The sequence below is a fragment of the Chrysochloris asiatica genome, unplaced genomic scaffold, assembly GCF_000296735.1.
Source record: "Chrysochloris asiatica unplaced genomic scaffold, ChrAsi1.0 scaffold00050, whole genome shotgun sequence".
Taxonomy (NCBI): Eukaryota; Metazoa; Chordata; class Mammalia; order Afrosoricida; family Chrysochloridae; genus Chrysochloris; species Chrysochloris asiatica.
The window spans coordinates 2,666,606-2,682,348 of NW_006408568.1; positions in this window are offsets into that span (position 1 = coordinate 2,666,606).

Sequence of the window (15,743 nt, forward strand, 5' to 3'; positions counted from 1 at the left end):
CCAAGAAGCTGGATTATATAAAGAAAAATGTGGCATCAGGATTGGAGGAAGATTCATTAACAACCTGTGATATGCAGATGGTACAATCTTGCTTGCTAATAGTGAAGAGGACTTAAAATCCTTACTGATGAAGGTCAAAGACCACAGGCTTCTGTATGGGTAGCATCTCAATGTAAAGAAAACAAAAATCCTTACCACTGGACCAATAAACAACATCCATATTAATGTAGAAAAGATTGAAATTGTCAAAGACTTCATTTTGCTTGGATCAACCATTAGCATTCATGGAAGCAGCTGTCAAGAAATTAAATGACGTATTGCATTAGGTAAATCACAAGAGACCTCTTTAAATTGTTAAAGTTGGAAAATGAGCTCATTTGGAGTGAAGAGAAAGAATAACTTTATAAATGATGTCAGTGATTATCTTTTTACGTGTATTAATCTCCCCCAACTGGCTTGATGGACACCTTAAAAATAAAGCACATATAAAAGGTGCACAATAAAATTAGAAATAACCAACCTTCTCATATAGAGAAGTGAATAAACCAAAACTAGTGCATTTTGCCCAGGACTATAATTGGCAGGGAATTGACAATAGGAAAACACTTCATATCTCAAATTGGAAAACAGAGATCAGTTGCAATGTAGAATCAATGAATGAATAATTATGTCCCTCCAGAGATTGTCTAATCATATCTTTCATTTTGCAAAGGAAGTCATTAAGTCTCAGAAAAATGAAGGATGTGCTAGAGATAGCACACAATCAGACTTATCAGTGACGAGTGTGGAACCCAATTCCTTTATTCCAAGAATGCTGCTCTTGGCCTTTTCTGCCTATTCATCACCCAAGAAACAGACACATCTGCTTTCTTTCTGGAAATATTTTTTCTTTCTTCTTTTTTTTTTTTTTTGTGGTGGCTCATGGATAATCATTTTTAATTTCAGTTGTTGTATTTGTACCATAGGCTGCCAAAAGGAAGTACAGCCAGAGTGCTCCTTGGAGGCCAAGATGGCCATGTTTCATTTCTCATACTTTGGACATGTTGTCTGGAGGGACCAGTTGCTAGAGAAGGATATCATGTTTGTTAAGGTGGCAGGTCAGAGAAAAAGTGGAAGACTCCCAGCAAGATGGATTGGCAAAGTGGCAGCATCAGTGGGCTTAAGTGCAGCAACAATTGTGAGGTTGGCCCAGGAACAGGCAGTGTTTCCTTCTGTTGTGCATAGGGTCATTATGAGTTGGTACCTACTGGATGGCGTCTAACAACAGCACAATGTACCAAGTATTCTATTTGTTTTGCCACAAAACCTTCTTTAAAATACATCCATGGGGGGCTTTTGGAGCCCTTTTGTGACTCTGTGAGGTAATGCACTTAAACAGCAAGGTCAGTTTGAATTGCAAAGTCTGTGACTGCTCCAGCTGCTCCTTAGAAATGCTATGCAGGGTTGCTATGAGTTGGAACTAACTTCAAGGCACTTAACAACAAATGGGTAACTTTTATTCCTATTATGACAGGTATGTTTGTAATATACCAGGTCTTCCACAATAACACCTAGAATAGCTGGAAAAAAAAAAAAAATATATATATATATAAAACTATCTGATGGTTCCACTTATGGTATATGAACAAGCAAGCTCTCCCAGACAACCTACCTACAGTAACAACTATATACTGGAAACTAGAGAGTATAAACAAATGCAAAGAAGGGATTATCATGGGCTGAGCTTTCTGGTTTGTTGTTTTTGTTTTTAAGCTTAAAAACAGCCTATAGCTGATACCACATAAGGTAGCAAAGACCTACAGATAGAGAGGGAGAAATAGATAATTCCTAGTCACAACTTGAGATTTTAATAATCTTTTCTAGGTAACAATGGGCTCGAAAATAACAATAGCGAGGATGGTGCAGGACTGTATTATGTTTTGTTCTGTTGTGTAAACAAATGAATGGGAACGTACTCAACAGCACTTATCAATAACACAACAACTAGGTAATTAGTAGAAAAAAGAATCAAAATACCAATAAAGACAAAGGTGACATGATAAACCATGCTGACTAAATAACTTTTTCTAGAATATTACACCTGATAAATGCTGACTACACATTCTTATCAGCTTACCCATAGGATGTTCATGTTCACAAAGATAGATCATCTAGTTAGGCCATAAAACAGTCCCCAATAAATGTTAAGAATGAAACAAAGCAGATACATCCTCTGACTTCATGTGATGTTGTTGATCAGTACTGTTGATTCGATTCTGACCCATAGCGACCCTGTATAGGGTTTCCAAGGAGCAACTGGTGAGCTTGAACCACAGACCTTGCAGTTCAAATGACTTTGCAGTCTGTTGCATTAGCTCGCAGTGCCATACCAGGACTCCTTTATTGTGATAGAAATCAATAATTATAAGGTATCTAGAAGATCCAAGGTATATGGAAAAAGAAAAAACACTACACTTCTAAATATTTCATAGATCAAAGGGAAGATTGAATATGAAATTAGAAAATATTTTTTAAAGTTCTTTAATAATGAGGAAGCACTGGTGGTGCTGTAGGATAAGAACTGGACTACTAAGCACAAGGCTACCAGCTACTTCATGGGAGAAAGATGAGGGAGGCTTTTGGTACCTGTGAAGATTCGCAGTTTTGGAAACCCCACACAGGGTTGCTGAGTCAGAACCAACTGGCTGGCACACGCACCAACAATGATAATGCAAACCTATCAAAACAAATGAGAAACAATAGTTTCATATTTTGATATTTTTACTTAATCAAGTTTCTCTGATTTTATTGAAATACTTTTTGACTTAACCGCATATATCTTTTGAACAGGATATAGCTAAAATAGAGCTTAGGGATAGAAAAAATAGAGCTTAGGGATAGAATTATAGCTTTTGTTGTTAAGTGCTGTCAATCAGTTTCAATTCATAGTAACCCTGTATAGGGTTTTCAGATTGTAAATCTTTACAGGAGCAGGAAGTCTTATCTTTATCCCAACTCGTAATCCAACTGCTGACCTTATAATTAGCAGCCCCACTCAAAACTCACTACGCTACCAGGGATGCTTTAAATCTTCTGAAGCAGAAAGCCTCCTCTTTCTTCTGAGAAGCATCTGGTGGGTTTGAACTATCAACTTTGTGGTTTGCAGTCTTAACATTTACCCTACAGCACCCTGTCTTTGTTGTTCTTAAGTGCTGTTGAGTTGGTTTCAACTCATAGTGCCCCTATATAGGGTTTCCGAGGTGTGGCTGGTGAGTTGGAACTGCCAATCTTGCATTTCAAACTGACCTTACAGTCTAGTGCTTATGCTATAGCACCACACCAGGACTTCATAGCTTTAAAAAAGAAGAAGAAAAGTCTAGAAATCAGCAACCAAAAGTTCAACTTTAGCAATCTAGAAAGAATAGGGAAAAGTAAACCAAAATCAAGTGTGGTGGTTGATGCTGTGGACTTGGTTCCAACTCATAGTAATTCCTGATAGGGTTTCTGAGGCTGTAAATCTTTATGAGAGCAGAAAGCCTCATCTTTCTCCCATGGAATAGCTAGTAGCTTTGAACTGCTTACCTTGAGGTTAGCAGCCCAACTTGCAACCACTATGCTACCAGAGTAGGTCTTAAAAAACATTAAGACCAGAAATCGGTGAAGTAGAAATGAACAGAGGCCAAAATTTGTCTTTAACAAATCAATAACAACAATAACCCCCTAAATGGACTAATCTAGAAAAAAAATGAATATACTTCTTTAATTAAGTAAAATAGATGAATCAATTTTAAAGAAAAATATTGTTTATAATAATTTTACTGATATAAGCATATGGGGTTTGTTGTTTGTAAAACCATTATGTGGTTTGTAAAAGCTAAAGATACTTGTAGCAATTTATATTCTGCATTTCCCATCTTTTTTGCTGTCCAGCTAGGCTATTGGTATGCAGTCAGGCTGTCTTGACCTTAGTTAGCTCCCACCCCTTCCTTTCCATTAGAGTTTCTGGACAGTCTAACAATCAATGCACTCAGCCACCAACTGAAATGGTTTAGAGTCCAATCAGAATGAGTCCTGGTGGCACAGAGCGTTGCACATTGGGCTGCTAACCTCAAGGTCAGGAGTTCAAATCCACCAGCTGCTCTAGAGGTGAAAGATGAGGACTTTTGCTTCTGTAAAGATTTACAGTCTCAGTAACCCCATACAGAGTTACTATGAGTTGGAACCGACTGGACGGCATCCAGCAGTTCAGTCCCCCCAGAGCTGCTTTGGAAGAAAGGCTAGGCAATGCTTCCAAACCTCAGCTGTTGAAAACTTTGTGGAGCACACGCATCGGGTCTTCATGAGTCGTAATGGCCTTAATGGTAACTGGTTTGGTCCTTTTAGTTGTATTACATTCTAGAAAGTATCTTGTCCAATCCCTCTAATTTGGAATTGAGACTAAGGTACTAAGCAAAAGGGGAAGCTTCATATGATGTAACAGGTCTCCAGTCTTAAAGTCTAGCACTTATTTCAGTCAAATTCCCATCAAGTGTTGTGAGTTACCATAGACTTCCATGTTGTCCCTGTGAAATACCTTATACACGTCATCTTGAATTATTTCCATTCCAAAAATGAGCAAATGTTTGTAAAAGACAACATAAGATTATTATGTTTTTAAGGAAAAATAAATAAAGGTTTTAGAATCAGACAACCTGGACTTGCATCCCAAATTTTTAGCTACTTTCTGGCTGGAGGATTTAGGGAAGATCTTTAATGACATGTAATTTCTTCTCTGAGTCACTGTTTCTTCATCTGTAAAATAAATTGTTGTGATGATTAAATAAGATAACAAACATGAAGTCCTTGGTACTATGCCTACAATATAGGCACTTCAAAGTTAGGGGCTCCATATTTTCTTAATATCCCATTGCTTCATTAGAAAGATTAAGAGGGAGGAGGTAATTTCTAGATACTGAGCTTTCAGGCACTGGCTGTTAGTATTTATCTTACATCAGGTAGATGGCATTATCATGTGAGGAGAACTACAAGGTTAACTTGCCCAACAAAATCTTTACTGGATTCCTTATGGGACCCATACTCAAAAAAAGTTTGCTGAATTAAGTTCATGCAAAGACATTACTCACAAAAGCCACCTTTTCAAAAGATATATAAAGGTGAGTCAAAAAGTATGACTATAAAATCATAGACACTTTGCTAAACAAAATTATCAAAATGTAAAGCTACTCTTTCTCAACAACTTCTCCATCTAGGGTCTACACACTTGTGCAGGCAGTGTTTCCATCACTATAACCCTTCCCCCAAAGAATTATACCATATCAAAATGGCAGTTTGGCATCCTCAAGGGACTCAAGTTATGTTCCTTTTAAATGTTCTTTTACTTTGGAAACAAAGAGCAGTCTGAAGGAGAAATACCAGGGCTGTAACATAGATGGGGATATGGTTTACCAATAAAATTCTTATAAAACAATTCTTGCTACTCTTAAAGATGAGCAGGTGCATTTTTGTGATGGTAAAATAAGAAATTCCTCAGCGCACCTTTCCTGACCTTTTTCTCACCCATGCAATTTTCCACTTTCTAAAAGTTATTCAGGACTTCCAGCCAGATGGTAGGCTAGGCAGATAGACTACATAGACCCACTACAACAAAGATACAAGAGACCAAAATGAAACAGATAGAGTTGATAATCCTGGAATCCCGAGTTTCAGAGGAAATGATGGAGAACTGGGTTGAATGTTGATTAGGATAAGAAACTGAATAGAGACAGTGATCAAGGAGACAGATGGGTGAACTGTCCGCTAGCTTGAGTTGGTGGGCTAACTTGAACTTTTTGAGCAGCATTGGATCTGAGCAACATCCTGTTGATGTGACTGCACACCAGTGACTGGGGGTGAGAAAGGTGTGATTCTCTCTTGTTTCCCACACTCCCCTGGTGACCTGAGGCATGGTCAGTCCCCGCCTCTTACACCCTCAGAGCAGCCCCTGCTCTTCCAGGAACTGGGCATTTATGAGCTGCTCCATTGTGAGTCTGGTGTCGGGTACTCCACCCCAACACCTGGAGGCAGGTGACCTCTGCTTCCTCAGACCTGTGGAACATGTAAAGCAGGTCCCTGACCAGCCCTAGACTAGCAGGAACTTTCATAGCAATCTATTCTACCCTAAATTGCTTTCTGGACCTGAGAGTTCCCTTGGGGAACAAAGAGCCTGACCTCAGCCATGAAAGGGCCTGTACAGACTACTTGCGGATTGGGTGCCCTGAACATAGTTAACCCCTAGGTCTTCAGGAACTCCACCTAGGACCAGGGCCTCCACCCTCTCATCCTTCCCTTTCCAATTTCAGTAACCCTCCAGAGTTTTCTCCTTTCTGGGTCTGGCCCTTGCCCTAGGTTTTTGTTTTGTTTTCGTTTCTTTTTTCCTTTTCTTCTTTTCATTCATTTTCCTTTTTTTAGTGTATCAGTAGTTGTTGAGTGTATCAATCTTTCCCTTGTTTTTTATCCATTCTTTCTCTGTTTATCTTTTTTATTCTCTTCTGTTTTTCTTTTCCCCATCTTTCTTTCTTTTTTCTCTTGACTACAAAAAAATTTCTTTTTCTTTTTTTCTTCTCCATCTCCCTACTTTCATTTAGTGTTTCATCTTTCTTTTTATTTTATTTATTTTTTCACTTCTATGTTTTTTTCTTTCTTCCTCCTTTTAGTTATTGCATTCTTTTTATCTTGTTGCCCCATGTTTTTGTTGTGTTTTTTTCCCTCCTTTATTTTCTTCATTGCTTGTTTGCTTGTATTTTTTCATGTGTGTTTGTTTTTTCTTGCCCCTCTCAATGGTAGATAGCAACTGTGCCCAGCCATAACTGTGTCCTCTGAAGTCTCACCAACTATGCAAGAATCAATACCAATTTGTAGCCACTATGCTACCAGAGTTCCTTAGAATCCTTCAATATTGAAATAGAGTCTTGAATTTTTCCTTCAGTTCCCTCTGCTTGAGAAATGCTGAGTGTGTTATTCCCTTTGATGTTCTAACTTCAGATTTCATTATAACATTTGACTTTGTCTTCTCAAGCTGCCTTTCCAAATTTTCTATTTAGCATTTTTACCTCCTCATTTCTTCTGTCTGCTTTAGCATCTCTATGCTGGAGAGCAAGTTTCTGAGTATCTACTGCCATCCATTTTGGTCTTTTCCTTTTTAATGACCTTTTGCTTTCTTCTTGTATGATATTCTTGATGTCTTCCCATAACTCTTCTGGTCTTCACTTATTAGTGTCTAATGCATCAAATCTGTTCATGAGATGATCTCTAAATTCAGGTGGAATATGTTCAAGGTTGAGTCTTGGTATGCTGCTGTCAGTTAATGCGCTGGACTGCAAAGTCAGTTTGAACCTAAAGGTCAGCTGTCAAAACTGCTCTTTGGAAACATTATACAAGGTCTCTATGGGTCGGAACTGACTCAATGGCACTTAATGACAACAACGATGTTCAAGGTCGTATTTTAGCTCTTGTGGACTTGTTTTATTTAATTTTCTTCAGCTTCAGCCTGAACTTGTTGTTAAGTGCTGTCGAGTCAGTTCTGACCCATAGCGACCCTGTACAGAGCGTCCACAGCTGTAAATCTTTACGGGAGCAGAAAAAGCCTCATCTTTCTCCCACAGAGAGGCTGGTAGTTTCAAACTGCTGACTTTAAGGTTCACAGCCCGATTTGTAACCACTAAGCTACCAGAGCCTGAACTTGTATATGAGCCATTGATGGTCTGTTCCACAGTCTGCCCTGGCCTTGTTTTGACTGATGATATGGAGCCTTTCCACTGTCTGTTACTATAGATGTAGTTAATTTGATTTCTGTATATTCCATCTAATGAGGCTCATATGTATAAATAATTGTCTTTTACGTTGTTTAAAAAGATATTTGTAATGAACAAGTTATTGGTCTTGCAAAATTCTGTCATGTGATTTCCAGTATCATTTCTATCCCCAAGGCCATATTTTCCAAGTACTGATCCTTACTCTGTGTTTGCAACCTTTGCATTCCAATCACCAGTAATTATCAATCCATCTTGATTATATGTTGATCAATCTCAAACTTAAGAAGTTGGTAGAATTCTTCAATTTCATCATCACTTAGTGGTTGGTGCATAAATTTAAATAATAGTGATATCAACTGGTTTTCCTTTGTTGTTATTAAAGGCAGTTCAATCAGTTCCGACTCATAGGGACCCTACATAGGATTTCCAAGCAGTGGCTGCTTAGGTTGAACCCTGACCTTGTGGTTGGAACCAGCCTTGAAGCCCAGCACATTAACCCAGTGTATGGTTATTATCTTATCACAGAAAGCGTTTAACTTCAAGACAGATCTTGATATGTTCTTTTTGGTGATGAATGTGATGCCATTCCTCTTTAATTTGTCATTGCAGGAATAGTAAACAATGTGATTGTCAGATTCAAAATGACAAATACCAGTCCATTTCAGCTCATTAATGCCTAGGATATCAATGATACGTTCCGTATCATTTTGGACAATTTCTCATTTTCCTAGAGCCATACCTTGTACATTCTATGTTCTGATTATTAAGGGAGGTTTACAGCCTTTTCTTTTCATTTTGAGTTATGCCCCATCAGCAAATGAAGACCCATTTGCATTATCTCAGTCAACTCTACTTTGAGGAGGCAGCTCTTTCCCAGTTGTATTTTGAGTGCCTTCTGGCACTGTACCTGCAAATATTCTGGTGCTCTTCATCATGTTTCAATATTCAGTATTCTGGTGCTATTTGACAGTGTTCCACTGTTATTCATAAGATTTTCGATGACTAAATATTCAGAAGTAATCTGTCTCTCCTTCTTTTAAGTCTGTCATAGACTGGATGCTCATTTGCAACCTGTCCACCATGGTTTACCCTGGTTGTATTTAAAAGACTGGTAGCATAGCTTCCAGAATCACAGCACCAGGCAAGCCACCAGAGTACAGCAAACTGACAGGCAAGTGGTGAACAAGAACTTTAGATTTCATTAAACGGAGCTCATTTCAGGGAACTGCATAGTGATGATTGGGTTGGCAGAGTTCTTCATGACCTGAAGTCCCTCATAATTGACTGGAAGTGCCCCTTGGTCTCAATACAGAGTTTCATTTTGGCATCTTTTGGCTCTGAGTGTAAGGAATATCCTTTCTATCCACTAGGTAGTTTATCTTGTGCATGATTATGTACAGAGCACCAGCCAATTAGAACGATGAACAAACTCCACTGAAATATCCTGGGATTATGGATAGACACTGGTGATACAAAGATAAGTTTGGTTCCTTTAAAAAGGATTTTAGTGCTGCTCATAAGAATTCCCTGAGGCCAGGTTTTACTCATAGGATGTGCTCATGGGTATTTTTCACAATAAGAGGATGGAAACTGGATTCTGACCAGAAGTCATAGTCTAGAGTCTGGGGTAGCATTAAGAAGAAATGCAAAATCATAGCTTATCACATAGATGGAGGAGGTTATATGGTTAAGAGTTGACTTCTGCAGGTGAAATACAAGGTTAGAGTCAAATCCTAGTTCAAGGATTTAACCTTAGACAAATTACTGAGCTTTTTCATGCCTTTGTTTCCTTGTCTGTTGTATTTAAATGCTGTCATATTTAAATTGGCCTTAACCAGAAGAATAAGCAATATAGAAATTCTAGATGCCTGTAAAGGCCAATGAGCTATATATTTGGCATCAAGCAGCTTGATAGATCTGCATACTACATAGGTCATGGTATCTTTTTTATGAGGATGATGATCTCTTAGGTGTTAGGCATCCTCTATAGTCTCTTTTGGTCCATAGTTCCAGACATAGGATTTATTCAATAGTATTATAATTGATTGAATTATATCCATCTAGAACTACCAGATAGCAGGATCTGTCTCCACAACAGGGACCCTACCAAACTTACCATTGTATCACCAGTGACTATCATTGAGCTTGACACATGCAAGGTGCTTGATAAATGTTCAGTGAAGGAATGGAAAACTATAAGAAACACAATCAAATCATAGTGACTCAAAAGGGAAGAATGCTCAGCTCTGGCATCTGTAGAAGACAGGTTTTTCTTCCCAGTAATGGAGAAGTCTCATCTGCCTCCACAGGTGGCACCCACCTTGCCTCACCTCTCAGACACACTCAAGAGCTCCAGCACCTATTTTCAGGACTCAGCCTTGACATTTAGAATTGGATACACCAAGCAGCTAGCAGAAGGCAGGCATTTCTCTTCCAAGAATACTATAATGGGAAAGAGGAATTGTATCTCACTTTTCCAAGAAGTAATTTAATTACCCTATGACTAACGTGGCTAAAGACATTCCCCATGTAACTTTTGGGGGACTCTGATCTCATTCTTTTCTTCCCTCAGCATGGCTTTGATTCAAGTATGTGGGGAACTGGTGGAAGTATGCCTGTAAGTTTTTACAAAGGAGTTGTTTACCTTCCCTGGCTAATAATCTTCCCCCAAATCGGACATGATTGACATTTGTCTGTTCTGAGAGATTAAAGGAGGATTGGGAAAACCCATACCTTTGCAAGGAGGGCAACCTCTACACCCATGCCTGTGGCTTCTTCATGTTCTACAATGGCTGGAGCCACTAAAATCACTTCCCAAGAGGGAGCCCTGTCTGAGTTGCCCCCTACTCTGGCCCATTCTTCACATTGTTACCTGAGTAATCTGCCCAGAAAAAAACAACAACAAAAAAACAAAGGCCGTCAATTTAAAACATGCTCCTGTCTTCAGGCCCCAACCCCACTATGGGGCTATTGGATGAACTTCAGACCCTTGCACACACAACCAGTCTTTTACCTGCTGGGTCCAACCTACCTTTTTTCATAAGACATGATCCTAAACACCCACCGTTTTCATTCAAATCTTTCCATAGTTGTGTTTTTGCGTAATCTTTTTCCTCTCCCTGGAATTCCTTTTGCATTATTAGATCTCTACTGGTATAAGAAGGAGGCCAATTCAGCAAACTTGTATAAAGCACCTACTCTGGCCAGATGATCCATTCAATCTGTTGGTCCTTTTTAAAAATTGAGGTGTTTTTTTTTTTTTTTTTTTTTTTTTTACTTCTTCATCTGAGTTGTCTTAAAGTTTATTGCAAATGTAAAGAACTGCCTTGCAACAGGCAAACATCTTAATCATCCCTAAATTCTTAGTACTGAGAGATTCTTGGAATGTGGAAGATAATAAATGTCTATCAAACAATGCAGGGACTTTAGGATTGGTATCATCCAAGAAGACTTGGATATAGGCATCACATTTGGGGGGCAATATTGTATCCAAATAGCAAGAGAACAGATGTCTAGGGGGTATGGGTTGTAGGATAAGCACTGGACTGCTAACCTCAAGGTGGGTGACTCAAGCCCATCAGTTGCTTCTTGGAAAACCTACACAGGGTCACTATGAGTTGGAACCAACTTGACAGATCTTAATAAAAGGGCATTAATAAAAATCCTAGGGGATTCAAAGCAGTTCTTACTCCTGTCCCCTCTAATCACCAGTCAGGCACATGCTACCCTGTGAAAACAACTTTTCCCTCATTCTGAGGTGACAGGGAGTTTCAAGATCCTTGGGTTGGATTTCTTTATTATAAGGAAATAAGAGAAAGTCTCCTTTTTTCTGTCTTTTTTTTTTTTTTTTTTTTTTTTTAGTATAACCTCCACCCCACATATTGCCTTCCACCCCTTAAAAATAGGACATTCCTCTCTAGTGAAATAACATGCCAGCAACAAAGACAAATGGAAAACAGCACGAAAAAGAACTGGGGGAACTGTGAATTATTTTCTTTCTTTCCCATATAAATATAGTAAGAGAAATGTCCAAATGTATAATAGCACTTTGGGGAAAGATCCTAGCCCATTTACAAGGTAATAGTCAGAGCTCTGTTTTTTACCTAGCCAACTACTACTTAAGGGAAAGTTGATTTTAGAGTAAAGTTATACCCAGAGTGACCTTTTCCCTCTCTTCCTGTTCAAACTACACGTGTATCCAGACTGTCATCTGGGATCAACTTTTCCTTTCACCTTACCTGTATCCTGATACTGCATTCACTTATGTAGTCTTGTGAGTTTTTCTAATTTGTATTTGCTAATGTATTTTCTAAGGGTTCACAAAGCATGTGTTGTAATGTGTCAGAATCGATTTGATGTCAGCAGGTGATGGTGGGTGCCTAGCTTTGAGTCTAATGTTCAGTGGGTGCTCTACACATGTTTGTTGTCTGAATGAATGAATGAGATTAAGCTTGTCTTCCCTATCTCTGCTCCTCTGTTGTAGACACACACACACACACACACACACACACACACAACACAGTGAGGTCTGCAGCTACTGACCTGATTGAATGTAAAACTCCCAGACGTTGGGGAAAACAGTTAATTGAGTTGTTCCTGGGGAACTTAGAAAGCCAGCTAAACACTGACTGACAGAGCATCACTGGAACTAAGGCTAGTCACTTAGTATTGGCATGGAAACAAGGCTGCCTGACTTTCAATCCGGTTTTGGGTTCTGGCTGATCAACAATCACTGCAGGCTGTCTGTTTTGGGAGTCTGGTTCAGCAGCTTCTTCAGAGATTCTGAGAGCTATCCAATATACTCTCATGCATTTTACATACAATTGAGAGAATGGGGAGGTGGCACAGGCCTGAGGGAAGATGGCAACACTAACTGCCCTTCCTATAAAAGTTCTGTGGAGCAGTTTGTCTGGGGAAGTTCTCTAAAACTGTCTCCTTCCCCAAACACACACACACACATGCAAAAAGTTCTCCATTCCACACTTTTTCTTTGACAGCACACCAGCCTTGAAGGGCTATCAACCTCTCCCCTGTCTTCACCCAGGAGTCTCTCATTCATTCTCTGGACAGCCGATTTTTCTTCAGTCCCATTAGATCTTTTAGTCCTGACAATTGTCCCTATTCCAGAAAAACACTTTACCGAACTAAATAAATGAACAATGACATTCCAAACATTTTCCAAAGGCCAATGAAGAAGAGGTTATTTTGAGAAGGGGCTTCCTTAGATTATACTCTAAATTTTTCCTGCATTTTAAGTTAAGGTTGCTTGAAACTTGGAGGTTCTAGTTACCCTTCTGCAAAATTCCCACTGTGCTAAGAGTTCTGGGAGATGTCTGATTAGATTTACATCTTTAGCATATTAAAGGAAACATCCCATTGACTTTGGAAAACATGTCCATGCTCAATTCAATTCCAACATTTAATTATGGATCAGCCTGATGATTTTATATTTAGTCAATAGCTCATGGTCATGCCGTTCAGCATCAGAAGTAGACTGTCTTTCCACTTCTTCAGGGTAGAGGCTAATGATCTCAACCTCACCTAAACCAACCCAATGGAGGCATGCTCTCTTGTGTGGATGACAACCAGTCCGCTGATGTAAATTGCACAACACAGTTGATGAATGAGGCACCTTTAATTAATGAACCTAGGATGAATGGCTTATGGTAATTCATTCATTCAGCACATATTTACTCACAAATCACCTGTGTTTTGAATTTCTCAAGGAGATGCCAACATTTTTTGAATTATAGAAAAGTTGAAATCTGATGTTCTCAGAAATAAGAGACTGGAGAAGCAAGACTAAAATTTAGTCTTCCTAATTTATATCCCTTGGGTCAGAACATGGAGGGCTATATTTCACCTGTTTTTCTTGTCACATTTTTGACATGGGCCCAGAAAGTCCTGTGGCTCTTATGCTAATACAATGATTCCTATAGTTCCTACAAATTTGCATGTGTCCCAGGAATTAGTTGTAGAATAGAGTTTAAAAATCTAGCATCAGCAATAAGTTCAAAGAGAAAGGATTTGACATTACTATAAAGAGGCTTTCGCCTACTCAGTCAGTTTAGGAGTCACGAATTTTATGGAAAAGGTTAAGCTTCAGATCAGTCCGACCTGTATTTATATTAGAAAATTAGGAATTAAATTAGAAAATCCGTTTTCTAATTTAAGCACATTACCTCACTTCTCCAAGCTTTCTTTATCTATGAAATATAGCAATTACATCTACCTCAAGGCTTGTGAATGATGTATGTGCATATGTGTATTTTGGATGAAAAAGAGAAAATACCTATAAAGTGGTTATTAAAATGAATGGAACTGCAAAGCTAGACAGTAGCCACCATCCCTCACATAGCACGCTCTACTAAATTGGGGTCGATCATTTCTTAAAATGGCCACACAGAACTCAGACACCATATCCACAATTATGGGGTTTATTAGAGAAGGTAGCAAGTTACAATTCAGGGTCAGAAATATTCAGGGCACAGTTCTTCCAATCAGGACAGCTTCTCCTCTGATGTGCCCACAGGCACACCTCTCTCTGGCCCTCAGCCCTTTGGCCTGACCCTGGTCCTGTTCCAACAATGTTCTGTGCTCTTTTAGAGCTGCTGGTATATGCCTGCAGGGCACATCACTTCATCTGAAGCCTCAGCCTGAAGATGTTTTTGTTGTTGTTAAGTGCCGTGGAGTCGGTTCCGACCCATAGTGACCCTGTATAGGGCTTCTGAGGAGCTGCTGGTGAGCTTGAACTGCCAACATGGCAGTTCAAATGGCTTTGCAGTCTGGCGCATTAAGCCACAGAGCCACACCAGGATTCCTGCCTGAAGATACTCCCCTCTAATTCCATGCATCAGCAAACCTAACTCTCAGTTAAGTGCCTGTAAGCACCCCACTCCACAAGTGAGCCTCCCACCTAAAGTTACTTGGCTATACTTGCTCCATGGGCTGAAAAGCCCACCAATTGTCTTGTGTTCTGACTCTGGGTTCTGGCGACTCTTGGTTCCGACTCTCTGCTGCCACTCCTTTGCTAGTTCTGTAGGTTGAGGAGTTTCAATGTGCAGTGAGGTCAGGATTCCAAGGACATGCTCAATTCCTGGCTCTTTCTGTGATGATAGTGAGATACCTCCTCCTGTTTCTGAGATGACTCATTTAAAATCCACTTTAGAGTTCCTAATGTTAGCAATCACATCTTCTCCCACCTTTTCTTACCCAGACCAATCAGGAAAAAAGTTGTTTGGTGTGGCGCTGTGGGCTAATGCATCAGACTGCAAAGTCATTTGAACTGCAAGGTCTGTGGTTCAAGTTCACCAGCTGCTCATTGGAAACCCTATACAGGGTCGCTATGGATCAGAATTGACTCAACGGCATTTAACAACAACAACAAACAAAGACTATGGGTTGAAGAGCCATATGAAGTAAATCACTGTATTGCAGTTACATAAACTAAGAAACCAAACCTATTGCCACTGAGTCAATTCTAGCTAGTAGCAACCCTAGAGTAGACTAGAACTGCCCCACAGGGTTTTCAAGGCTGTAATCTTTACAAAAGGATACTGCTACAGTTTCCACACCCCCACAGAGTGACTGCTGGGTTTGAACTGCCAGCATTTAAGTTCACAGATGATTACTTAACCACTGTGCCACCAGGGCTGCTTGAGTGAACCATTAACCCATATGTCTTCCTCATTTCAATCCCGAGAATTGAATTAAACCAAATTCACCTGTCCTTCTTTGAGCCATTACTCACTTGGACTCTTTCCCTGGCCACATGGAACTGAAAGGCAGTTAAGGCAGAACGCTGAGAGTGCTCCAATGCCTGTTCTATGGTTCACTTAGCACATCTGTTACCTTAGAGGATTTCCGAGAAAGAATACCATCTCAGTTCCTCCTTTCTTATACACATGTGAACACGTGTGCACATACATGTTCACACATTCACCTTGGAATGGTATTTCCAAGTCATCATATGCA